Source organism: Nomia melanderi, chromosome 6 (genome assembly GCF_051020985.1).
Source record: "Nomia melanderi isolate GNS246 chromosome 6, iyNomMela1, whole genome shotgun sequence".
NCBI lineage: Eukaryota > Metazoa > Arthropoda > Insecta > Hymenoptera > Halictidae > Nomia > Nomia melanderi.
Genome location: NC_135004.1, coordinates 3,973,815 through 4,000,332, shown reverse-complemented (window position 1 = coordinate 4,000,332; position 26,518 = coordinate 3,973,815). Strand labels below are relative to the sequence as shown.

The 26,518-nt window shown below is 38.9% G+C and overlaps 1 protein-coding gene and 1 long non-coding RNA gene across 2 annotated transcripts in view; one reads left to right on the top strand and one right to left on the bottom strand.

Annotated features, from left to right (window-relative positions):
- The window catches only part of LOC116427589 (dual specificity tyrosine-phosphorylation-regulated kinase 2), a 61,369-nt gene that overhangs the window by 29,616 nt on the left and 5,235 nt on the right, over positions 1-26,518 (bottom strand). The window lies entirely within an intron of this gene.
- LOC143174582 (uncharacterized) lies at positions 13,370-16,826 on the top strand. The gene is made up of 3 exons (XR_012998742.1): positions 13,370-13,674; positions 15,152-16,096; positions 16,198-16,826. It is a non-coding gene; the product is annotated as an uncharacterized LOC143174582 (long non-coding RNA).

Here is a 26,518-nt window from a genome sequence, read left to right as displayed (position 1 = left end):
TGCCTCCCCGTTCACCATCCAGAAGCGTATCCGCGATAAACGGTGCACCTACCGCTACTTATCTATCTGGTCCGTATACGCAATATCGTTCGCGAGTTATGCAACGATCCCAGCGACCCACCGGCTACAGAAGAAACGATCAAACGAGGCAACCGTAGGGAAAGAAAAGAAGAGGAAAAGCGTTCTCTTGTTCCGAAGCGACAGTCTTGCGATGGGGTCGGTCACTCAACGACAAATCGATCGATCAGTTGCCACGGTCGACGACCTGGGATCCCGATGGAATCGGGCTGTCTTACACGAGATAAGGGGTAGGTTTTGGTAGTTTCGCTGGTCACGAAATTGTTCGGGCGAAAGACGTATTTATTTAGATGTTTAGGAGTTTAGGAGGATAGGATGCAATCTTCTTTGGTGCAGAAGAAATGAACAGTTGAAATTGTAGTGAATAGACTGGAGCTATGCATTACGCGTGATTAAGGGTGGTTTTGCTTGTAGTTCGGGTAGTAACATAAAGTTGTCGGAATTAAATAATCGAAGAGAATGAAATAGAATTGTCTTTAGCGCAGAAAGACCGAGAGAACATTAGAAATTGTATTAACCTGAGACAATTTGTTATAGAAAATTAGGGGTGACTTTGATAGACGAGAAAATTGTCCGAACAGAAAATACGTTTATTTATTACGTATTCAATGGGGGAAATGAAATTTTATTTAGCGCGAAGAACTGTAAATTGAAAGAGCACGATAATGACAAGGACGGAGTTAAAGCAGAGAATATAGCGGGAGTTGAACACGAGGACTTCAATACGTATCACCCCTGAGTCATACAATCCCTATAGAGAAGGCACGAGACATTTAGGACACGACACATTCTGTTTCCACTGCGTGTAAGAACCCGATACAGACAACTCTGGGTACATAAGATACGATACAACCTCCCTTGAACCCATACGATGCAGATACAGATGTCCCCAGACTCAGAGAACAGGAAACAGATAACTCTGGATACGCAGAATATATTATAGCATGCCCTAGATCCGTAAGATGCCGATAGAAACGGCTACGGGTATATGCAGAGTACGATATAGCTTGTCGTGAAACCATAGCCCATCGATACAGATGATGTTAAACCCATAGAATATGATAAAGTGTGCCTTGGATTCGTGGAATGACGAGACAAATGATCTTCCATCCATATAGAGCGCGATATGGTCCGACGTGGAATCTGAATATGCCAATAGAAATCAGATTTCATATGATACGATAAAAAACATGGACACTGAGGACGCTGGGCGGGTAAAATGTAGTATAGTATGCAATCTGTAAAAAACCGATAGAAATGATATTGGTCCCATATAATACTCTAAATTTCAATCCTTGAACGTTTCGAACTTCGAAACTGTACCGAAGGATCTCATACTTTCAATCTCGAACCTTGAATGTTAGTTCAAGGAACCTGTGACTTTGGATATCCAATCCTCCAAGTGTCGACATTGGTTTGAAACCTAGACTTTCTAACATTGGACCATCGAACCCTGAATCTTCGACCTTAAAGCAGAATCAGTTATCCTTGATCTAGAACTGTAATCAGTGTTCAAGAATCAAGAGTCTCATATCCAACAGTACAGGTTTTAAATCCTCAAGTTAGGAATTCAAAGTTTGAACACCCGATGTCTGAAATCCAGAATTTGAAATCCCAGGTCTGGATTCTAAGACTGGGGTGTACATATTTGAAAGATGTAAAGTTCGGAATTCTGAATCTGGATGCTCAAAGATTTAGTTTGTGTTGATATTCTATGGGTATTCTATGGCTTTCTATGGACTTGAAGCAGACTGTACCTTACTGTGTGGATCTAAAAGTATCTCCATGGATTTTGTATGGGTTCAAGGCAAGCTGTGGAATATTATATATAAGCATCCGATGGCATCTCTACTGGCTTCCTTTGGGTTCAAAGCAGATTGTATGCTAATGGGGTTGGTTCGGTAATATCTCTGTCGGCTTCCTATAGGTCTGACGTAAACTGTACCATATTGTGCGCATATATCCGGATTGTTTCAAGGTAAACTGTATCGTATTCTAAGGATCTCATGGTATTTCCATGAATTTCCTATGGGTTCAAGATACAATATTCCTTAATGTAAAAGTCTGTTAACATGTTTATTAGTTTCACAAAGATTCAAGACATTTAACTATTGCTACTTTGTTTGGAAAGTCATATTCTGAAACAAAAAAGGATTGTCTAAAACAAAACTAAACTTCCACATTCATAGGAAATGATACAAACTTATCGGTGAATCTAACACTCAATCATCTCGATACGTGGGTTCAAACACATGAAACTCAATATTCTAAAAGTACATTATTAAATTAATAGTTCCATTGCATAGCAACGCCATTAACACTAGAACTACCCAACAGTTCGAGTAACTAGTTTGTAATTTCCCACGAAACTTTCTCCAGTTCCGCCAACCCCATAATAAAAATCCCAATACGTATCATTCCGACCCATTCCGTTCCAGCATCAACCCAATACGCATACGCATACAATCCCCAGAAACTTCTGCGGAACATCAACGAACGAAATATACTTATGAACGGTAATGTACCTCGGTTACTAGCCGAACGAAGCCTTCTTCAGTCCGAAGTGCTCCACTCGACGATGATATAGAACCCGATCGTGCGTCGAGTGGTAAACTCGCGTGACTGCCGGATATAGGGAGCCAGCAGCTAGAGAGGGTATGGGGGCTGAATTACTCCCGGGGTGTAATTGAAAATTAATTGGGGCTGTGTTTCCCGCGAGACAGAAAATAAGAAATGCCCGATACGACCGAGAAAGAACCAGGGAACGGGAGAATAGCAGAGAGAAAGAGAGAGAGAAAGAGAGAGAGAAAGAGAGACTGGTCTGGGCGTAGGGCGGCCACGACGACAATGAGGACAATTCCATCGACCGGGGGCTAATTCCACGCCCCGTGCTCCGCCGTCTCGTAAATTCCACCGCCGTGCCTCACGAAGAAGTTTCCGAGGCTGTGTCCCCGTTCAGAGGATCCGTTGCCTTTCGGTTGGGGTGCACGGTGATGAATTTTTAAATTAATCGCGACTTCTCCGGATCGAGTTAAGGAAGTAGGCCGCGCCCTCAGGTTAGAGGCTCGCGGATCCGCCCCAGGACCAGCAATTTCATGCGCTCCGCAGTTCTCGTAGTAGGGGCAAAACGGTACGATTCGCGTATTTTTTTCTTATTTTTTTCGAGAAACCACTGATGTTTCTGTGTTATTGAATGTACAGGTTATTCCAGTTGAAGAGGAGTATTCAAATATTTTCTTTGTTTATGCAGTGGAAAATGACGGGCAAACGTGGCTTCCTTCGAATGAAAAACAATTAATACGAAACACAAGCAGGAAAAACAGGCAGAAATTTTCAATTAAAAGAGGAGGAAATACGTAAGTAATTGAAGTAAGGTAGATGAAAATAATTATTGACAGTGGAAAGGATCAAAATCACGATTTTCGAATGAAGGAATAACATATTAACTTTTATTTCAATTGGAAAACATTGGTAAATGTACAACTTTAAAATAATAAAGTTGGAGAAGGAAAAACTATTTTTATGAAAATCCAAGTTCCAATGTCAAGTATAAAACAAGACTACCGAATGGAAGGAAACAGTACTAATACAATCAAAGCGGAAAAAACCGATTGTTACGAAAGGCCAAGATAAAAGCGCATGGGAGTGCGGCGAAACGTGGAGGCTCTTGAATGAAGATAAAATAAACTAACAAAACCAGAGCGGAAAGGAATGAATCCTGGGAAGATAAGAACGGCCGTGTGCGCGACGAAACGTAGAAGTTTTGAATGAAGGATAGATAAACTAATAAAATCAGAGCGGAAAGAAATGTATCTTCATGAACAGCGGGGAAGAGATCGTAACGCAGCCGTTTCGTTCGCGAAAGAGAATTCTAGCAGCGTCTGTGCGGTATATATTGCACGTCTACCATTCGATGGCTAGCGGGACAAGACAGAGGCAACAAGGATCTCCCGCTATATGTTTCGTTTATAGTTTTTATTGGTTACCGTATTGGCGAATAGCAAATTAAATTTTTATATAGTTATATAAAACTGACTACTTAAGCTCGTATTCCTCAGCCTAGCCATTAAGAAGTAAATAGACTATACTGTGAATTACTCAGAAGGAGAGCAAAAGCAAATAAGTTGTCAATTTCCATCTCACTTTTCAAACTAATTCGCTACTCATCAATACGGTTACACGTAATTAATCGAAACTATCAGCAAAATAAATAGCGAGAAATCCCTCTTACCACTGTACCATCTCATTTGCCTCCTCCTGAGCTATTCACGGTATGATCCATCTATTACTTGGTCAGGCTGAGAAAACAGGTCTAATTGGTCAGTTTTCATCTTTTCTCATCTTACTTTCGATACTAATTTGCTATTCATGAATACGGTTACATGTAATTAATCAAAATTATAAATGAGACACAGCAAAAGATCTCCTGTGCTCCTGTGCCATCCCGCTCGTCTTCTCCCGAGAAATGCAATGTATATATAGAGAGCCAGGCAAAAGGAAGATCAGGCAATTCGTATCCAGCATGGAAAACCGGTCCAGTGTCCGTGTCGCGGAAGTGCCCACAGCCTGGTCCGCGGTAACGTCCCGAGTCTAAGTTCGCATGCTCGATTAACGTATCGAAACAATGAAGAAGCCGGGGATTCATTCAGCGATCAACGGTGTTCCGCTAACTTCCGAGATCACCGGACCGAGTCCGGGGAACCTAACCTCGAACTCATCAGCAAAAATCGCGGAATCGCTGGATAGCAGCACTGCGTGAAAATCAAAATCTCTCGATGTAATTTAAGAAACCAGAGTTCAGTAAATACTGAATTCTTACCTTAAGAATTTTATCCTCCCTCTTAAGAATTCTTCAAAATTAATTTTATCTCCGAAGAATTCTCTTAAGAATTTTAACAAATTCAAAACAGGGTAATAGTATTTTTAAATGCTTATGAAATTTTCTTGGATTCAGGTCGTGCCTTTTGAGATTTCAAGAATATTATTGATTTTTATCAGCCTTTCTTTATATATATATATTGATTTGCAATATGAAATCACACTGATGGTGAAAATGTAAAATCGGATGTTCCGAATACGAATATATTATACATTCCCTTTAAGTCAAAATGAAATACTGCTCCCCCGCCTTCAACATTTAATCTTCAAAGTAAATATAAATGTGCGGTACACATAGAACTTCAATTTCCTCTAGAAAATTACTAACGAAGAAGTAACTACTATGGTCAGCATTAAGACAGTTTCGAAAAATCCACCGGAATATATTATTCTGTGAACTGTAACTGCAGCAAGAATTATTAATGATGAAAACTGAGTCTTAATGACTTCTGCCTCGCTAAACTTTCGAGTAATTACAAGTTTAGAGGAGATCGGTTATTTACAACAATCTCTCCTGCCATCATCATAATTCAACTTCAGTTCATTTCTTCAAACTTGAAACAATGTATGCCAGATGTTCATAAAACAAGTCGGTAGAGTAGAACGCCACCAAATAAATGCCCAGCAATCCGCTAATAGAGGAAACAAATTTACACATAACTCCCGCTTTCCTAAATCAGTTCATGTTAATAGGATTTCGCGCACGCTTCGGTAATACAGTTATAAACATTAGTGCAAATTGAAGTAAATCCTTAATCTGTTCCGTGACATAATTATATTAACGCGAATCACTCGCCAACAATTAGGATGTAGTGTTCTTTTTTTTTTTTTTAGCAACGACCGGATGAAATACGCGAAACTGTACATGGAAACGCAATAAAAGAAATATTAGAAGTAAATGCGACTTTACCTTTTTAATCTTTTCGGTAATCTGAAATTCTTGCTCGAATGAAACCTGTCGGCATGCATGACTTTAGATCGGAAGACGATAATCTTAATTTCATTCAATTAGTTGTGCTTCACGCTAACGCGTAACACTGGTTCCTATTAGTTTCTCTATGCGAGTAGTAACTCGTCGTCGTAAAAGCTACCAGTGTACCCTCAAAGAGTTACCAAACAATGATTAGAATTACAATTTTGAGAATTACAAGAACACGGTCTTTTGTTCTTCAACTTACAAAGCGATTCGTTTAGCACTCAGCGGATTTTTAATATGCAATATACTGCGGACTAAATGCAGTTAATGTTTTTATCGCTGCCTCGATTCGCTATTTCACTCGCAAATCCCTTGTTCCCCTATATCTCCTTGCGTCTTTATGTAACTGTGCATCATGCAAGTTCAACTGTCGAAAAAGATCAATAGATTTGCAAGTAAGCGCAACACCAATTATTATGCATTCATAAATACCTTATGAAAAATTCAATAAAAATCTTTACGCAAAGAACTTTCATCAAATTTCACCTTTCACTTTCTTTTCAATCCACTGACACCGTGAAAATTTGAATTTGCATAAAAATTCTTTTCTCCTTTTACAATTGGAAAAAAGAAAATTTGAAAGGTCGATCGAAACATACGAAAACATTGGTGTGTTCTTTCGTTCCACCCTGATGCAGTCCTAAGTTTATTTATATACTTAGAGTACCGGTGAACAAGCAGAAATGCTTCCTCATACTCTTCTGGAATTCAAAAGTATTCCTGAAAAAATGAAACCATGGTTAAATCAAAGCAAGATAATCAATCTTAATACTGCTAAGGAAAATGGAAATGTGATTAGATAGACAAAAAGGTACGTTCTAACGTAGACACTAGAATACAAGTTACTGTTTAATGATGTTCAATTGAAATACGCAAATATGGGAGATAAAGAAAAGAAAAGAAAAGGAACAAGGGAGGACGACAGTTTCTCGGCTAGAATCGGTGTTCGTGGATTCGCAGGGCGTTATAACTGTAAAAATGACCGTAAAACCTGATACCACGTGCGACGCGTTTACGTGACCACTTTATGTTCTGATTTAAGTGCCGTGGAAGTGCTATCGTTCGTGTAACAGCACTTCAAGTGGGCGCAGCTCAATTAGCTTCGGAACAATGAGGAGAGTAGAGGTTCATTCAGCGTTCGAGACACTAAATAACGATACACAGTCGAAGAGCCGAGGAGCCGCGTGCACACGTATAAGTACCTCGTGGTCGCGTCTTACAGTCTGTCTCACAAGAGCGTGCTGGTTAGATCTCTGACAAAAATTAACCCTTTATACTTGAAAGACGATTCGCAGTCGTCATTTAATTTGATATAGTAAACTTATAAAATTCGATGTTCGAGTTTGATCTAGTTGGACAAGAGATACTAAAACAAAACAGTTTTATTCACTGATTCGTGCATTATTACTATTTAAGAGAGTAAGTAATTTAATATTTCATTAGAGAATTATGAATATATATATAGCGACAGAATTTCCGACTGTAAAGCATTGAGACGTTCGCTGCCATCATTTGTTCTGGTGAGGATCTTCTCAGTTGCGATTCTCTGTTCAATTCAACGAATCTTCAAAATATCGAAACAGTGGAACTGACAGGAGTTATTGAGTTTCTAAATATACTATCATGTATTATAACGTTAAATAACAATGCCTGGAGAATTAATATCGTTTTCATTGTGTAAAGTATAGAATCGTGTTAACATATTTATAATCAAATGTAATATGGATCGAAACTACATCGAAAACACTGCTACCCCTTCATGCAGTAGTGAGTCTTCTCATTATAGATGATCGCTTGACAACTGTTATTCCGCAATTTTCAGAACCTTGATCATCATTCTTTACGACGATCAACACGGAACTGATTGTGAGATGTTATAAACCAACGTGTTCAAGAGGACTGTATATGTTTACATAATCGCGATCACTTCCTTATTAGGCATCAAGTTTCGCAGATAACGCTTGTACGCTCTTGTGAGGCGGACTGTAATTCCACATACAAAACGCGGACACGTCGCCTTGGAGAGGTCTTTTAAATGGTATTCTGCTCCGCGACAATTAGTCCGATAGGGGTTCCTTTGCGCGATAGCCGAAGGCGGATCAATTTTTATTAGCGGGGGATAAAAGGAGTTCCGTGTGCACTTAACGCGGTCTCGTTTTTATTAAATGCACCGGGTGAGTCATGTCTCCCGGTGCAACTAGTGTCTCTATCGTAAGAGGCGCGGACGAACGGAGAGAACGAATGACAGTGGAATTATTGATCGTTCTCATATGTTTCACCGGCTATGTGTGTCCAGCGATCGTCTATGCACACTTATCGATGAAAAGTTCAAAAACCCAGCCGTTTCTGCGCATGTTGAGTTTGTTACTCGAGTTTCAGAACAAACGATCGGTTGCCGAGTTCCCCATTCCTGTTTTTCTGTGTTTCCGCCGAATAAAATGTGTGCACAGCGCTGTCTCGAAAGTTTCGGGCGATGCACGGTCCTTTGGTAGTCGTATCATGGTGATTTTTTAAAAGATAAACATGTTATCGTTGAAAGTTTTGATTCTCGTATCATTCATTTAATACTATTTCGTATGTAATTATAATATGCAATATATTACAACGGAATGACTTTGTCGGGAGAGTATTTAATTGACGAATGCATAGAAATCGTATTTATTTGTAAAATCGTATGTACTTTATTCAGAATGTTGTTACTGAAGTAAAACTTTTTTAAATAATATATGACAATGAGACTTTTTTATAATATTTCTGAAATTCACCCAGTACAATAGACTGCGTTGATCAAGGGTTACCGTTTTTAACTATCGATTCAATTAGGAATTTCATCCAATTATAGTATTATAATTATTATATAATATTATAACTTAATTGGTAATACTCTGATTCTATAAGGACTCAGATTAAGCCATAAACCGCGACGCTTTTTATTTTTTACTGCCATCTTGATTCCAGATACGTGAAAAATATTCAAATAATATACGCTGGATATCAATATTTCTTACAATCATTAAGGTATCGAGGCAAACGATGGCACTTATTTAAGGAGAAAAAAAACGAATTTAATAAAAGGATTGTGAAGTAGTAATAAGTACAAATAAGAATCGATTGTAAAGAAGAAAAGATACCTCGTCCTTTTATTGCGGTAAACGCGTTAAAAGGGTCTTACTTTGCAGGACTGTAATTCCTTTTATAATTACAGTGATTTATTCACCGTGCAAATTAATGAAAGCAGGAAACAAATCTGGTTAAACCGCTCGACTGTTTTTCTTGTTGTCCTGTCTGTAATAAAACTTGAATAAACCTCCCGCCCCCTTTCTCAAATAATCCGTAAGAGCATCTCAGAAAACAAGAGAATCATAAATGCGTAAGAGGATAACGTTTTCAAAATGGATTAAAATCATGGTAAAAACAACGTGCAGCGACGGAGGGGAGGGGGGAGTGTAAAGGTTTATCGAATGGACTACAGAACGGTCCGACGCAAACACGGAAATTTCGAAACCATTTGTAATTCCGCCTTATCTAAAGTAAACTCAGGGTGAACGCCCATCGTGAAATCCCAAAAACAAAGATCCAACTGGGATAGAACGGACCCGGTTTTATCTTAATCTATCTCTGAACGTGGTGTTGTGGAAACTTAAGTTAACCGCACATTTTTTTCAAACATTTTTCCTTAGTTTTCTGTATTCTTTCACTTCTTGGATAGAAGACTGCATCCACTTAGATGAACAAAAGAAATTGATTTTTCATTATAACTAGTCCATACGCACAGAAAAAAATCATTATATTCGAATAAATATAAAATCTATGCTTAGAATTGAAGAAAATAAGCTAAGAAGTTTAAAGAAAAATTCAATTCAATTCACAAAATACTAGTAACATTCGTTTAATGATTGTAGAACCTATTCCTACGTAATGCACGTGTTGGTGATGTGCTCGAGCATCGAAAATAATGATAGAAATAAAAAGTACAAATGACAATTCAGGATATAAAAGATTAATCTGCTTGAACAATATTACCCGCGTTTAGGTTTTACGATTCCTATGCTTTCTAGATTGCTTCTTGTGGACTGCTCGAGGTGAACCACCCTTCAAGTTTCATTAGAGGTAGAAAGAAACGGTTGAGTGGTCTAACTAGGTCTGTTTTTGTCGCACGATGTTGGAACGATAGAAGTTTTTGCCGTAGCAATTTGTCACGGCAGAAGCACGGTTGCTTACGTTCCTCTTGTAGTACACCCAAATTTGAACGCATCTTCTGTCTGCGACTACCATCAACTTGCTTACAATGAAACTGTCCATATGTACCACAGCTGTTCTGCTGTGTTATGGAGGGACAAAACTTAGGTTTACATCGGAAGACGACTATAATCCTCAATTCTATTTCATAAGCTACTAAAATCTGAGTATTTATAATAAAATTCAAACAGAAACAAACTTAGTCAACGCTCGCAAAGAATATTTTATGCGGTTAATTAAACAAATAAAGTGTTAAATAGGTTTATTCTCCTTCACTCGCACCGCATTATCCTCATTATCTTCACAATAGTTCATTATAAGCAAGCATATCGCTTCTTTCATTCTCCTTTCATAATTTTACCGATCAACAAAAAGGCATTATTACTATTATTACCAACTCTTCGCCGTAAGTAGTCGGAACAACAGAAAACCTTACGCCAGGTACCGCACCGTTTTCCCAGAAAAATGAATTTGAAAGTCAATCGGGTGCACGTGCACCTGACCGATTCCTGGCGTAACGAAGATTTCACTAGAATCCACTACCGTGACCGTTTCTGCGCACAATACACCTATAAATTCATTTCTCCGGGGGGAAAAAACATAAAGCCTCGCACGAAAACTCGTTTCTTTGCATCAATTCCTTTCAAAACTACAAGAACTCGCTCTCGTTGTTCCCGGCGGGATTCACCGACCACCCGGTACAGTAGCCACGAACTTGAAAATTGATTAAGTGCTCCGCGCCGTAGAAACAGAGTTATCCGAGCACAAGCGATCCACTAATTACTTCGAGCGGCCCGGTAAATTATTTCGCTCCGTTCCTGACGGGACAGCTCGGCCTGGAACCGAGCTCAATAATCGGGAAGTTTTAATCGTCGGCTGGAAGAATCATTTTCCTGGATTTTCTAGGAAAAAAAGTGGAAGCATCGCGAGCGAGCTGCGTTCGAGCTGGTTACACGCTGCGATCCCACGCGTTCACGCTTTCGCCCATTTTTCCATTAACGACACGAGCAAGTATCGAGGTTGCTTCCGCGCTCGTTCGCTCGCACACGACACCGTTTGATACGGACGCATTTACTGCAACGCAGCGATAGGTCAGTGATCGGTGCGGGCGCGTCGTGATTCCCTCTCGTTTCGCCAATTTTCTCGTGACCTTTTAACCCCATGCCTGACGCCGGATAAACGCGATAGTGGCGGTAGAATATCGGATTGAATCAGTTTACCGCGTCGCTGTATTATTAGTCTGGTAATCGCGATCACGAACATTGATTTGTCGTGAAAGAGTACGTTCGTTGTAAGGACTAAATTCAATATTGATAACGGAAAAAATTTTGATTAATCATTAAAGGGAACATGCGATATCTATGTTTATTTAATTCAGCTTAAACTTTTCAACAGGATTTTGGCTCGATATTAAAAAGCAATGGGATAAAAGTATTATATAATCTCGCATAAACATCGGTTGTGTTAACATATTTTATATTTTTCATTTAGTGTAGAGAAAATGAGAAAATGATACGATGGATCAAGGAATAGTTCGAAATGAATAAGTTCTCTGGTTGTTCCTTATAAGAAATGTATTAAATTATTTGTGCAAAGAAAATATTAATGGAGGGGTCTAATAATGAGGGTTGAAAAGCATCGAATCGTTCGAATTCGAAAATTGAAATCGAAATAATTCGATGAATGTGATTGATAGAACCGAGAAGTAATTAAAATGGCACCTAGCGAAGACGTTGTTACCATTCTATTAACTTTCTTCCGCTATTTTTACCTATCGGAGTCCACTGACCTGTGCATACACGTTCCCTGATATACTGTAACAAACCGTAAAACGAGGTACCGGTTATCATCATTACGCTACTCATTAAGCGTTCTGTAAGAGAACCTATGAAACGAGCGAAACATTAAAATTCATTCGTAGCGAATTAAAATGATAATATGGTGTTCGCGTGGTCCGACGATATTTCCTTTGTATTTATCTACCTGATGGTTGCTGTTAAATATGGACGGGATTTGAACGAGTTTTTTTCCTTTCATCCTCCTTTTTTTTTAAACTGGTAATGAGCTATGTACAGGGTGTAGGGAAATATGCGAAACAGGTGAAAACGGTGATTCTGCGAGCGAAAAATCCAGCTTCAGGATTTCATAATGAATCTCGAATTATTCTGACCGGGAGTGCTTGAATATTCCAGGTTTTTAAATATCCCCTGGAATTATCTCCTATGAGAAAAATTAAAGAATTTCAACATTGATTAAAAAATGTCAAAGATAACATTAAGAAAACTGATTCTAACTGTAAGAATTATATTAATTTCTACTTCCCTCGATGAGAATATTTTAACACCCACCGTAACTCCTTTCCATGTATTCCTACATAATTACAATTTAACGTATTGATAAAATCTCGATCTCTTAAAATTGAATTTCTGTAGATCTCTGAAATTCTAATGTTACCGTTTCACCAACATCATTTCTATATACATTATTCTACATAAATATATTAATCAATTCATTTAATATTCTTTGATATTCACTCTAATCACAATAATTAAAAATCATCTCAGATAATAAATAAATTGAATTACTCCGTTATTTTGAATAACTTTCGCCCAACAGTGCATATAATAACATAAAAAACAAAAGCGACATTTTACTATCAACCAAATTTCTAAACACGAATAATTATTCATTATTTCTCGTTTACTCTTAATGACTTATTCCTTACTGTTATTCCAATACAGTTTCATTCAAATAATCAAATGTATACTAAAATAATAAAATATATACTTCCGAACGAAGCGTACAGGAAAGAGGCAAGAATAAAATCCCAATCCGTGTATTCCAGAAGTAGCGAGCAACTGTGTATCCCGAATCTGATGACGTAGAGATTTCCGATAAACTAGAAATCGCGGATTAAAGCGTCGAGTATCGACGCACTGGGGCTATTAATAGCGTAACAGAGAGGAACCTATTCGTTCCCTATTTTTACGACCGAGCTACCTCTAGCCGGCGGTTCTCCTCCGCTCGGTACCGGCTATTCTCTTCTCCTTCCTCGCGCCTCCTCGCCAATTACATTTAGGCCGTGTCTCGTTTAAGTATATTTATCCTGTTTTCCGCATAATTACCGGCGCGCCTGACTATTTAAAACGCATCCGAGTAAAATGTCCCCGTGATACTTAGCCGCACGGAAATAAACAGAGCCGTGAGCGGATTTTCCCTGGCGCTTCGGTTCTCCGCCTCGTGTGCACCGCCACGATCGCGCGCCGATCGAACGCCGCTCCAATACGCCTCATCCGCAGTTACGTAAGGCGAAACTGAAATTCTCGGTGAACAGGGTGGTCAGGTTGTCTCGGGCGAGATGCGCATCGGTGCAGTGGCTTTCGTGAGTCTCGGGTGTCATGTGACTTTTGGACCATTTTTATACTTCCTTCTAGTATCTTCTATTTTTGTTGACCAGATAATTGCGCTCGATGAGTATACACGTCATATTAAAGCACAAAATGGTACTTTTCAACGATAAATTATTTATTTCTTCAGATAAATGTGTAATTCTTCTTCGTTCTGCCTTAATTTTTCACTAGAATATATTATAGATGCATTTGCTATGCGTTAGACGAATATACGCTTTATTACTTGATTTTATTGCGCTCACAATGAGAGATTTTTCATACTAAATTCAATAGTTAACTGGATAAACGGGAAGGTTTGAATTATCCTTTTTACCGGTAGGTTTAGGAAAATATATATATTTTATTTAGTTCTTGGAGTATTCAGAATATAATTGCAAACCTAGTTTTGAGAATTTCATACTAAATATCGGTAACATTTTCTAGTAAACGAAAGGTAAGGGATAGATTCAAATTATTTGGAAGATAGCATCTTCGTGAATAGAAAAATACGCCATATTGAAGATTGAGTCATATATCATATAGTCATATATTGAAGATTGAAGATTAGATCATATATCAAGTAAAAAGCAATTTTACTATGGAAAAAGAAACGTGTGAGGAGATTTCAGATTCATGTATCAAAACTGTTTTGTTCATTTTGAAGGAGAATCACGGTAGGAGATTCGGTGTATTTCGGGATCACCCTGTACGTGGAACCGCCTACTCGTTCGTCTTTGTCCTCTTTTCACGGTCGGTCCTCGTCCCTTTCTTACTTCGTTCGGAAACTTTTCCTCTGCCCGGGATTTACCCATTCAACGGGCAAGCCCGCCATGACAATGCCGAGTAAAATAAAGGGTCGAGGAAGAAGCTGTTTTAAGAGTCCGCAGGTACTCGACGAAAAGCGATTTTCGAAGTTTCGGAAACACGAACGAACGGCCGAGACAATGCCCGGAAAGTATATACACCCTGACTGATTCTCTCTCCCCCGGAAACCTGGCCGCCGGTTATTGCCACTTAATTCGCGCGACTGGGAACGAACCAGACAGAATGTTTCCCGCAACTTTTTTCCGTTGATTTTTCCAATACACCGGGTGCTCCGCGTAATTAACCTTCCATCTTATTATAACCTGTCGAGCTCACGGTGAAGATTTTAAACAGAACTTAACAAACGTGAATATTATATATTATATATTCTCTTATCAATTATTATATTTTACAGCAAATGTAGAAGTAGAATATAACTAAAATTCTTCTCTTTCTTAATAAATAATAATTAATGATGAAATAGTTGCATAAATAATAAATAAAGTATAATTTAATAAATACAATTTCGAAGATTTCCAAATGTTTTCAAATAAACTGTTGAAGTGGCAACTATAACATAATGAACATAAACAAAAGAAAAAATAAATAAACTACAGTGAAATCAAATAACATCGATGCAAAATGCAAAATAAACAGCCTGGAATACTTTGGATTATGGGAGGCAAAACTGTAAAGGGTAGAAGGAAATCTAATTCGAACGAATTGAAATGCGCAGAATATTTAACGGCGTAGTTTTTAATAGATTTCCATTGCATTTCATTTTCAGCGAATTACGTCACGGAAATCAATGTTACCGCGAACATTCACGGTAAAGTAACTGAAATATTCCCGAACGCCGACGAATCTGAAAAATGAACGATCCCAAGACGAATGTTTACCGGAACTGTTCAGCTATTTTCGAATATAGAATAAGCCGGGGGATACGGTGACACTGGTTTAGAATCGACCGATATATCGGAAGAAGGGAAAGCCCGTCGTAGAAACGAAATCGAAAATAGACATTGGGGAGCGAACGGTAAGATTAAATTTAGGCTGAGATGCGAAGATGTACAATGTGGGTGTAATGCTTAAATGGAGGAGACCCGTTAAAGACGCGACTGAAAAAACACATCGTGAACTGAACGCTACCTATGCAATTACCGGATTGATTCATTCTTGCAAAATATTATTTCTCGATAAGATAGCGGTTAATTTGGACGCAACATGGCCAAATTCGCTACAAACCATCACTCTATCGGTCGTAACAAAAGAAAAAAGTTCTCAAGACTCGATTCGATGAGGAAGTTTTGCTGCTAATACGGACTCACTTTAGGTTCCCACAAATTACTGTTAGCGGTCCAGAAGTTTGCATGGTTAGTGCACGTAGGTGCTTCCACTTTAGAAACTGTCCATACATTTCCGGTGCAAAAGAAGTATGAACATTGCTACAGTGAAAACTTTGCTCTTGTTTTTTTTCGATTATACGGTTTCATTTATTCTATCTTTATTCATTCATTAATGTTCTACTATACGAAAAATATGAGGGATAATAATTGACTGTATGTAAAATGAAGGATTCATTTGAACGTAAAGCTTCAAAGCGGCTGTTTGAGTTAAGCTTTGGTTGAAGAAGAATCCAATGGAGCAACGTAGTTTGATTTATTCGACAAAATGAATTTGATGAATTAAACTATTCTTGCCTGTTAGAACATATATCACTCAACTAAGAACAGTGAGTATCATCTGAACATGTCTATTTACCCCCGCAGAGTTCACCTTCTCAATATCAAACAGAACGCTACTCAATCGATGTCTTCGCTTCATTTTTACCAGCGACGCAGCCAATGATTACAGACGGTGTATTATTGAACTCCAGATAAATGGACGCTCGAGGAACGATTGCTTTGACCCAATTACGCGTTATCGTACGTACGCCGGGCGCGTGTGTATCTATTAAGATGCCGCCGAACGAAAGAAGTCAGCTACTGTCGAAGGAAACCTCAAAGATTTATCTAGGTGTGCATACAGTAAGCCGTGAAAAACAATCGAGCTAATTCTAATAATTAACCGGCATATTTCTTCTCGGATTATTGTGGCAATCACGGTTCGTCAAATAAGCAACAATGGTCATGAAAAGTCATTATTGCGAGTGTACAGTCAAAGGAACCATTATCAACGCTCCGGTGAACGAAAGTGTTGCATTCTACTGAACATTGTCCACTGTGTAAAATCCGTGTTCTAGATTAACATTTGAATGGCCAGTGTCGCGTATGCGTGACTTCATTTCGTCGGTTGTCATTTGTTGGTATTCAATTTGTTTAATAATGAAAATTCAGCGTGGAATTACCCAACATTTGAAATGAATAATACGTGACTTTCCAGAAATAGAAGATTATATGAACTTCGCTTTAACAGTTCCCTAGCTAAATTTGTAAATATCTTCTTTATCTTGGATACTAGAAATAAATTGACAAAATACAGAATCTCCTAGAACCATTGTACCCAATTACTTCAGTCAAACTGATTCTTCTTCAACTGTTATTCATTCTTCGCAGTAATTAATACTAAATATCATCTGTATCGTTAATCCTTAAGTTTATCAATGAACGAAATTAATAAGCTTTACATCGAACACATTTCGCGTGTTTCCGCTAAAATAAACCCATTATTGAACGCTCACGAACATCGGTGTGCATAATGCCTCAGCGCGATAATATCTTCCCAATTTTCATCGTATACAAAAATTAACGAACTGCGTGTCGTGAACCACTTAGAACTATCTGCCAATAATCTGCCGGATAATGGGCGACGTAAAGAGGTAAATAAATCAAGCGAAATCATTGCTGTTGATGTTCGGCAACGCCTCGTTACCTGACGCCGCGAAAACCAAAATTGAGTCATCCGTACGTGTGCACGCAACCCTATACCCATCTCGTGCACCTCTTCGAGAACGCCGTGCGTCTCGGAATCGATCGGGAACGGGATATGCGTGCACACGGACGACAATGCACGCCCGCACAAACACAACGAGCCCCCGATATCCGTGGAGGGATTACAAGTAATGGGTACTTATACCTCGTATCGAATTCATAAACCCTCGTCGGGAGTCGATTTAATAATATTACGATTAATTGACCATCTCTCTCTTTCTCGTTCGCTGGCTTGCTATCCCTTATCCGGCACAAATTCCCCTGACTTTTAATCTAATCGCGAGTACCGTTTCAATTATCCCGGGAGCACGACGACGCTTTCGATTACGCTTCTTTCTCTCGTGTCGTGGAGAAGCCCACGTTCAATTCTTACTTTGACCCGTGGGATGCTGAGGATTCTAGGTTTTAAAGGTATTCTTGTTACGAAAGGTATTGTTGCACTGGAGATTGTATTCTGACGATAGTAGACACCTATGTATGCATTTAGATACACTGAGATCCATTTAGATTGAGTTGTATTTACAACTTATGATACTGAGATTGTACGCGTTTCGTTATGTGAATAACACTGGTGACTGAGATTTCTTTTGTTAATAATTGAGAACAAATGATGTTCTGTGCGTATACAGATGCTTATTTTTTAATTGCGAAGTAGCTTTTCATTTTAATTTATATGTAACAAATAACAGTAATGTTCATTAATATACGCCGTGAATCTTCACCACGAGTCCCGTTTGTTTGCGTAAAGCCAAAGAAGCTAATACAAGCGCAATATTCTCTGTTCCACAATACACTTGTAAACAAACCCTGTTCCAATCAATCTCACAACTTTAATCAAAACATGTTGCGCCCGGGGGAATATCAATATTTTTCTGAAGCATCAGATCAATCTCTATTTTTCCGGAATATAACAAATTGGTATCAATCATTCCGTGAAATCCCGAATAAAAATCAGTGCTTCTGTAGGTGTGCCAAATGGATATTGCTAATTTCCAACATCTAATTAGCCACACTGTTCGACAGGTTTAATTATCGCAGTTCTTGATTTAGAAATCACTATTGTCCGAATCACTAACTACCAAAATTGATACATATACAAGGAGACCCCAATTAACCGAGTCGCTATTTTCCGCGAGCCAAATCGTCTGAAGCCTTGGTAAACATTAGAACTACTATTTGGCTCAAAATAACACATTCTCGATATCTTCTTTCAGAATTATCGGAAAACCGCAAATGCTTCTTTGAGAAACGACTAAAGAAGTTGATTTGATAACGCGCAAACTAAAATAAGCCAATTGAAATACTACTAAGTGCACTACTACTTCTATAAAAAGATTAAAGAATAATTCTGTTCAATTGCTCGATAGTTCTAGTGTTAAATTGAAATTCATACGAATTCTTAGATCGTAATTCTTAATAATAAACTCTTAGATAGGAATATACACAATCGAACTATATAAATATGTATAAATATGTTTGGAAAGATTTCCTCTCCATTTGTCTAAACTGCGTTAGTCGCCCAAACCGGATAACATGATTGTTTTATATTCTACCGTGTCATGATTGGTCGCCTTATTCTCTGGGAACGATCTAGCCTGTCCAGGATCGATGACGACTTCCCGGAGGTGGGGCTGCTGTTTTTCGTGCAGTCAAATCGAAACGGATCCGCGTAGCAACTGGACGGATGTCAAATATTTATTTCTGTCAATAGTTGTAACGACAGTCGGAGTGACGCCAGACCAGATCCATCTAGGTGATTACCGAACCAGTAATAATGGATATCCCTGGTCCTTCCCCATCGATCGTCAAGATGGGAGTAGCCGGCCGGCTGTTCGCCGTCATCTCGGGAAACCCTGCTCAGGAACGGACTCGTTTTGCCGGTAACTTCCTACGCTTTTATCGAATCGAATCAAATCAAATCGGAGAGGACCACGCGTGGAGGAAATTGATCCGATAACGGACCGATCTTGTTAGACCTATGTGCTGGGTTACGCGAACTGGAAACCTACGATTCTCGTGTATATGCTCCATCGTTAGCACCTTTACGGATGAATGACTGAACGCTACGTTAAATTGGATGGTGACATATGTTATGGACGACACAAAAATGAATCAGATGAATATTGCATGCAAGATACTGTCATGACTGTGGGCTAGTTTCAATAAACTCTTATAAAGAGTAAATAATTTGTTAAAACTATATGAAGGTATTAGTAAGCTCTCGTGAATAGAGTGTTCTATCGTTAGCACCTTTATAGATGGATGAGTGAACGTTACGTTAAATTGAATGGTGGCATGTGTTACGGATGACGCAAAAATGTGATAACTGCGGGTTAATTAGTTTACAACGAAGTTTCGAGGAATTTCAATAATAAGTCAAGTTTCAACTTCTATTATGAAATTGTATGAAAATATAAAATGGTGTATTAATCGTTTTCAGCGTTTAATTAATAATAGAAAATTTTGATTTTTATGTCTCGGAGGTTATGTTCTGTAGAAAGTTAAAGAATATAGACAAACTGCGATAGAATTACAGTTTCGTGGTTAATAATGAAATATCCCCGGGAAAACTCTTTTTCGCTGGATAATTTTTATGAAAGTGCAGGTGTCTCCCCTACGACTGACTGATCGCCTCGTATGTGGGTGAGTCACTACGCAGATAGGAACATAAACGGAAATGGAATCCCATTGTTATGGGATTCCTGGAATTTATGTTTGTGAAAAAATTAAGAGACAGCCAGCAGTATGCAGTTACCCAGAAATCCTGGTTCACGTTGCCGACAGAAAAAAAGCAATTTAGGCCTCCATCGTCTTCGAAAATTTATTTCGCAATACCTGATGCGAGAATTTTCATTATTTACTCTTGAAAAATGTTCAGTTTCAGCCTCGTGATATTATTATTATTCCCTGTTTAATCATTAACGTCGCGTATTCAATAAAAATCGTAGAACGCTTTAATGTTTAATTCAATCGACATGTTTCGAGAATAATTTTTAAATTTCAACCAACATCCTCGAAATCGGGCAATTAAATCTGAAATGTATAAAATAAATAAAAATAATTTTTAAATTTAAAGCGATTATTTATTTTTTTTTTTTTTTTGGAAAATGTTTTTCATCGCGAGCGAGATTTCGTTGGCTTTTCGAGCCGCAACCTCTGTGAGCAAATCGCCGTAAACTTCTGGTTCCTGCGAGACGACGTAGTATTTCCTCGTTAGATATGTTTCCTCTCCGCGTTCGTATCTCGTAATTTACGAGTGGTGCAACGCGTTCGTACAGCGGTCGATCGCTCGGGGGGTAAAGTTCATGAAAAGGGGCGAGGAACTTCTTTCTACCTCCCGTTCGTTTTCTTTTTCTTCCGCCTTTCTTCCTTTCTTCCCCTTTCCACCTTTCCCGCTGCGAGTTTCGGCCCGTTCCCGCGAAAAGAGAAACGAGGCAATAAGTCACCGCGCGGTCGACAACAATGGAATACAAACGGCGAGCGCAATTACGTGAAAAGTGGTTTGCGTCCTCGGCGAGATTCCTTCCGGGGAAGGATATCGATGAATATTCACCAGCGACACGAACAACCCGCGATGGCCGCCTTGAACTTACCGCTGACGCTCAAATATTTGGAAAGCGTGAACGAGGGGATATGAAATATGCCAGAAATGAAACTCGGCAGGATTCTTAATGAAATCAAGTACTAAGTTTTCTCTAAATTGCTGTTGCCCCATGTTTTATTCATGCGTGCGTTAATATTCGCTAATTTCGTGACATTAGTCTAACATTACCTTCCCAGGATTTTAATTTCATGCTAGAATAACTTTTTCACCCCGTAACGCTGAGAAGTATAACGAGTGCTTCAAGAGTGTACACAACCAGGATTATATTGCGAAAATTAGCAACTAAGTTTTAATATTCATCGCAAAGTACACGTTCAACGATATTTACGATGTCGAAAGTGTAATAAATTTGTTAAGTTAGAATTTACCAAGGTAATACGTTCTAACTCTTGAAAAAAAAGGATATTCAGCGGTAACGTGATTTCATTTAATTTTGTGAGCAGCAAAATCGATATGGGTCTATAGAAGAAAATGAAGGATGAATTGGCAGGGAAAAAATTGTTATTTATTTACTCAGTAGATGCGCGTAGCGAGTTTGCCGGGGCTTTCATCACTTGTAAAGACGCGGATTCAAATTGCACGGATAAAATTGAATTTTTTACATCACCTGGAAGGAACAGGATTCAATGTGCAACACGACGCCCAACGGAAACGGCTCGGGTTGCACGGAAATTTTAACTTATTTTCACCGCGCGTGTTCGCGTTCGATTCACACGTCGTTGATTTCGATATGCTGCTCGATCGCCCCGCAATACCATCCATCCGTGACCTTATTCAAAGTATCCGATAATACATGAAGCCCGATCCGCGCACGGTCCAAGAAGCATCCGCGGGATTGGTGAATATTATTACCGGCGAGTAATGAAGCTCAATTCGATCGGGAAAGCGTGATTTCGCTGGAGTTTATGACGGTTTTTCTGGTTATTAAGCCAATTTAGTCTCGATAATATCGTCGATTCGAAAGGAAAAACAAAAATAACCGGGGGGGGGGGGGGGCAGAAAATTGATTCATCGAGTTTTTGATGAGCAACGAGACTTTTTGATGAGCAACGAGACCTTTTTCTCGTTTCGAACGACGTGTTATTGCGTTGTGGTAAACTGGGAGTATTAAAAAGAAAAAGAATCGTTTAGTCGCGGAGAAACATGATATTTACAATGTAACTGAGAATAAAAAATATGTTTATATGTTCATATTTTGTATATGAAAAATGCTTTTATGTATTTAATTGATTCAATGAAGAAACTTTTTGATGGATTAAATTTTAAGCATTCACGTATTCAGGCTAGTCTTCAGTAAAAAATGCATTTAGGGAAGTCTGTTTGCAACCCTTGATTTAAATGCATTACTATTTAATAAGCACCTTCGCATCTTCTCTCCGACGAGAATTAAATTTTATTTCTATACCTTCCGTTAATCCGAAAATTCATACGCGCTGTGACCTGGCCGTTTTATTTCATCCCCGTACGCCCTCCGCTCAGCGTGAAAACCGGATAACAATATTAAAGAATTTAATTTTCCCGACGAGAATAAATAAATTCGACGATTAATTAAATTCAAATCGAATGAGTATCAATAATTCGAGCATCTACAACAATTTAATACGCAAATTAATTCAATACCTTCTTTAAATAAAGGCAAACATCATTTCCGAGGTCTCGAAGTGATCTGCAACTTCCTTTTATATTTGATTTTCACGTCGAACGAAGCACATCTCCTCAAACTGCTTCAACCAGATTAAAATCAATATCAATACCTTATATCACGCTACACAACAGATTTACGTGTATGGAATCACAAACGTTAATCGTTTATCACTGCCACAACTTGATCAAATATTCAAACGTAGATAATATAACAAATGAGAAACAGATTAAAAACACCTTGATCATAAATCTAATAAAAGCTCTCGGTGACGACTAATAAAGCCGTCGTTTCACTTTTAATTCACCGAAACTCTTCGCACAGGCTCCGAAGAACAACTGTTTAACGTACCCTCTTGCAAATCACTGAGGAGTAAACTTTTCCTATCCCGAACTACCATCTTTACGTGTACATGTCTGAGAACGCGGCAGTCACTAGGTCGTTAATAATTCGGTCCAATTATAGTGGACATTAGAGCTACCGGGCAGCGCGGCCTATAATGCACACGGAACCTCGGCAAGGTCGTGAGGAAAGCGGCTTCAGTCGAAAGTTCACGGTATTGCGTGCGAATTCTATAGACCGGCGAGATAATGCGGCTTCGGCTGGACGTTCATCGTCCACGCCGAGTTTATTGCCGAGGACAAGGACACTTGGTTCGCGCGATTGCATTTGTCAATACGCTAATCTTCACGCATTGTTGTGGTTCCGCGGTCTCCGCGCTCGCGCCCGTCTGTAATGCGCATACGTACCTCTACAGGGTGTCCGTCAAGTCCGTGTCTATTTTCAGAACGTAAACTGTTTACATTCAGAAACGAAACACTCGATGGTAGAATAATAGTCATAGCTCTCCATGACTAATCCACAAGAAAAGTAGAATCTAATGTTTATCTTCAATTCAATTCGAGCTCGTAGAAACGAATGGAATCCAATTCTACAATAAAGATAATTAAAAGTATACAAAATGTGGCACTAAGAAAATCCTAGAAAATACAGACCAAAGTTCTTCATTTGACTTGATCTTCTAGAGGCCATAATTCTATAGTAACACTGAGTTCTATATTCTTCTACCAACGATCCGAGACAATCGAGACTTAATACGCCAACGTGAAATCTAGGTCGTACAGGTCCGAACAGTTCCTTCAAGTTTAGAAAAATGATGCCGCATATTTCACGGACACCCCGTACGAACGGACCACGAGACATGTCCCGCATACAGATATATGCCGGCGTACTGTGTTATGTATTAAAGCGTATCGCGAGCACGCGAGCCAGCTTGTCGCGCTTATTCTGTTTATGCCTTGCGGTATTCGGGCTAACGACGAGTTTGTTGTCCGCTGCGAGTTCTCCCGGTTAATCACGCCCGTGCTGCGCCGCCGCGCGCCCGCCCCGCAAAAATCCCTCCGGACGTATTGGATATTGGCACGAGACGGTCGTTCCGCGGCCCCGCGATACCCGGCCGAATGAAAAACGAACCTGAAAATCTCTCCGGTGGATACTACGCGGCCAAGACGGGTGATCGATACTAGCCTTTATGGGGCCTTTCATGGGACTTGTAAATGCGAGGCTTACAGGGCGGTTCGAGGGGAAAGGTCGATGTACCCGTAGTATCCGCCAGCGTAACACTACCCAAATTTCTTGTACCGCAGACCATCTATATCTCTTATAATAACACATTATATGCCGCATATTATTTCTCTTTCTCCATTGAATTACCATATTTTAATTTTTAGTGACAAGTGTGAAAAATATAATTTATACAGTTCAATAACAGTTGAATCTAGAAGAATTGAATTATTCTGATCTTCTAGTATGTAAGCTATCTTGGTACCGTGACATATTAATCAAAAATTTAACACCTAGACTGTCTGAAAGAAGTTCCTTGCCCCTTTTCATAAAATTTGACTCGATGCAACTATGTAAACATATTGGGCTCGTTGCATCTTTTCGTAAACAAAGATAAGCACGTATGTACCAAAACGTAAAACAGAAAAGTTTTTTGTCTAAATCCAATCGCAGCTTTGTATAGACTGTTTTAAAATTTTACATTTGAAATAGCTTTCTAAGTAAACCATATTTTTATATTATTTTTATGATAATTAAGCAAAGACATATTATGTCCTGTGAAATATCCTTCTAAATGCCTACTAAGATCTTTCGTAAGTAGTCAATATAAGTGTCCAAGCGTTAAAATGACAGGTACAAATTATTTCGTATTCGAAACGTAAGAATAAAATATCTTGAAGTTTCAAATGATTCAAACGAACAATTGGATTTACCTAAATCTTGCTATGTACGTTTGAAATATTATATTATCTAAATTATATAGAAACTGGTACATTCAATAGAATTTAAAATATCATTTTCCTTAAATCATATCCAGTTCTGTTAGAAACGTCCGACAAGAGACGGGATGAATGGTTCTAGGGTGGAGTCAGAAGAATACGGCAGGTAACCCATCACTCCCTATTGACCGTTTTCGCTTTTCCCTCCCCGAACACCATCCACTCTGCTTCGTCACATAATACTTTTTTCCGCCGCGGGAGATCCACCGATTTTCCTCCCCTGCTTCTTCTCCCCTTACGTTGTTCGCCCCGACTAAGTTCACGCATTATCATGTTTGCTATCACGTCCCGCACCCACAGCCACTCCGACAGACCCAAAACGTAGTTTTCTCTCTCGTAGAGACCACTATAGGGGTGGCATGGGGTTACCAAGCGAACTTGAGACCTTACGGGAGGAGTTGAAACCAATGGCAGCGACCACCGAGCCAATGGCACCGGGTCACGTAAAGTCGAAAAAGCATTGGACCAAGCAGTTTTCGTGGAACCTTCCTCTCGACGCTGTTGTCAGGTAGATCAAGTATCTGTCGAGCGAAAATCGATGATGTAAAATGCACTACCAAGGACCTTTCACCGTAACTTTAAGCGACCTTGTACTATGCAACGCTTTGAAAAAAATATGACGTTCCATTGGGACAAAAAAAGACGTACAATTCATAGTTGTTCCATAGAAAGAGATTCTCCGCCGGTTTCTCCGCAGCTATTTCTTAGAGAGGATTACTCATGGAACTAGGAAGTGTATCGGTGATCGAGAACACGTAATCACCGTTGATTAGTCAAGACGAATATTTCTGTACACGCGCGAAGTGCAACGGCGCAATTGTTTCTTCGCCACAATGAAGAAAGTAGTTCTAGTTCAACGAAATTCACATGGTGGATTAAGTGAGTATTTAGACACCGTTTCAAGGTATATTTTCCTGCACTGTGGGGCAGTGTAGTCTCTTCTAGAGATATTTGACTTCTTTTATTAAATCGAGAGGTTACCTTCGATTTGTAACTTTATCTGTAAACCCATTTACGTGGAAGACATATGTCTTATATTAAAGAAAATTTTAAAATATTCACTTATGTCAAGCTTTCTAGTTGGCTCCATAGGTACTAGCAAATACAATTTAGATATAGATAAACAAAGAAGTTCTTTTTAATTACACATATACAATGTTTTTAATCTTCACATTAGAGACCTCGTATAAAATGTTTCAGTGATTTTAGTTTTGCGAAGCTACAGAATATATGGTTCATAAAAGGTTCAGTAACCTTAGAAAAACTGAGCCTCCAGACTAAGCACCTTATCTGCGCACATAACTATTTATTTCTAATGTTTCCTTTGAAAAATAAGTTCTTTAAGCAAACTATTTTGAAATCCAATACCAATTTTGAAAGTACGAATTTCAAGAAACAATTCTTTCTTAAATATTCTAGATAAAAAGTGTAATGTACTTTTATTATTGTATAGTTGGTGAGCTTGAGAAGCCGTCATCCCCTAATGTTTCCAGGGCTTCTCAGGGCTGTAGGTATTAAGGTTATTGTAGACGCTGAACTCTCTTACATTTGATTCCTCGCCTCGCCCCAGTATAGGGACAAACAGAATCAACCCCAAAACGATCCTATCGACCCCTGCGTATCTCGAAACGTATAT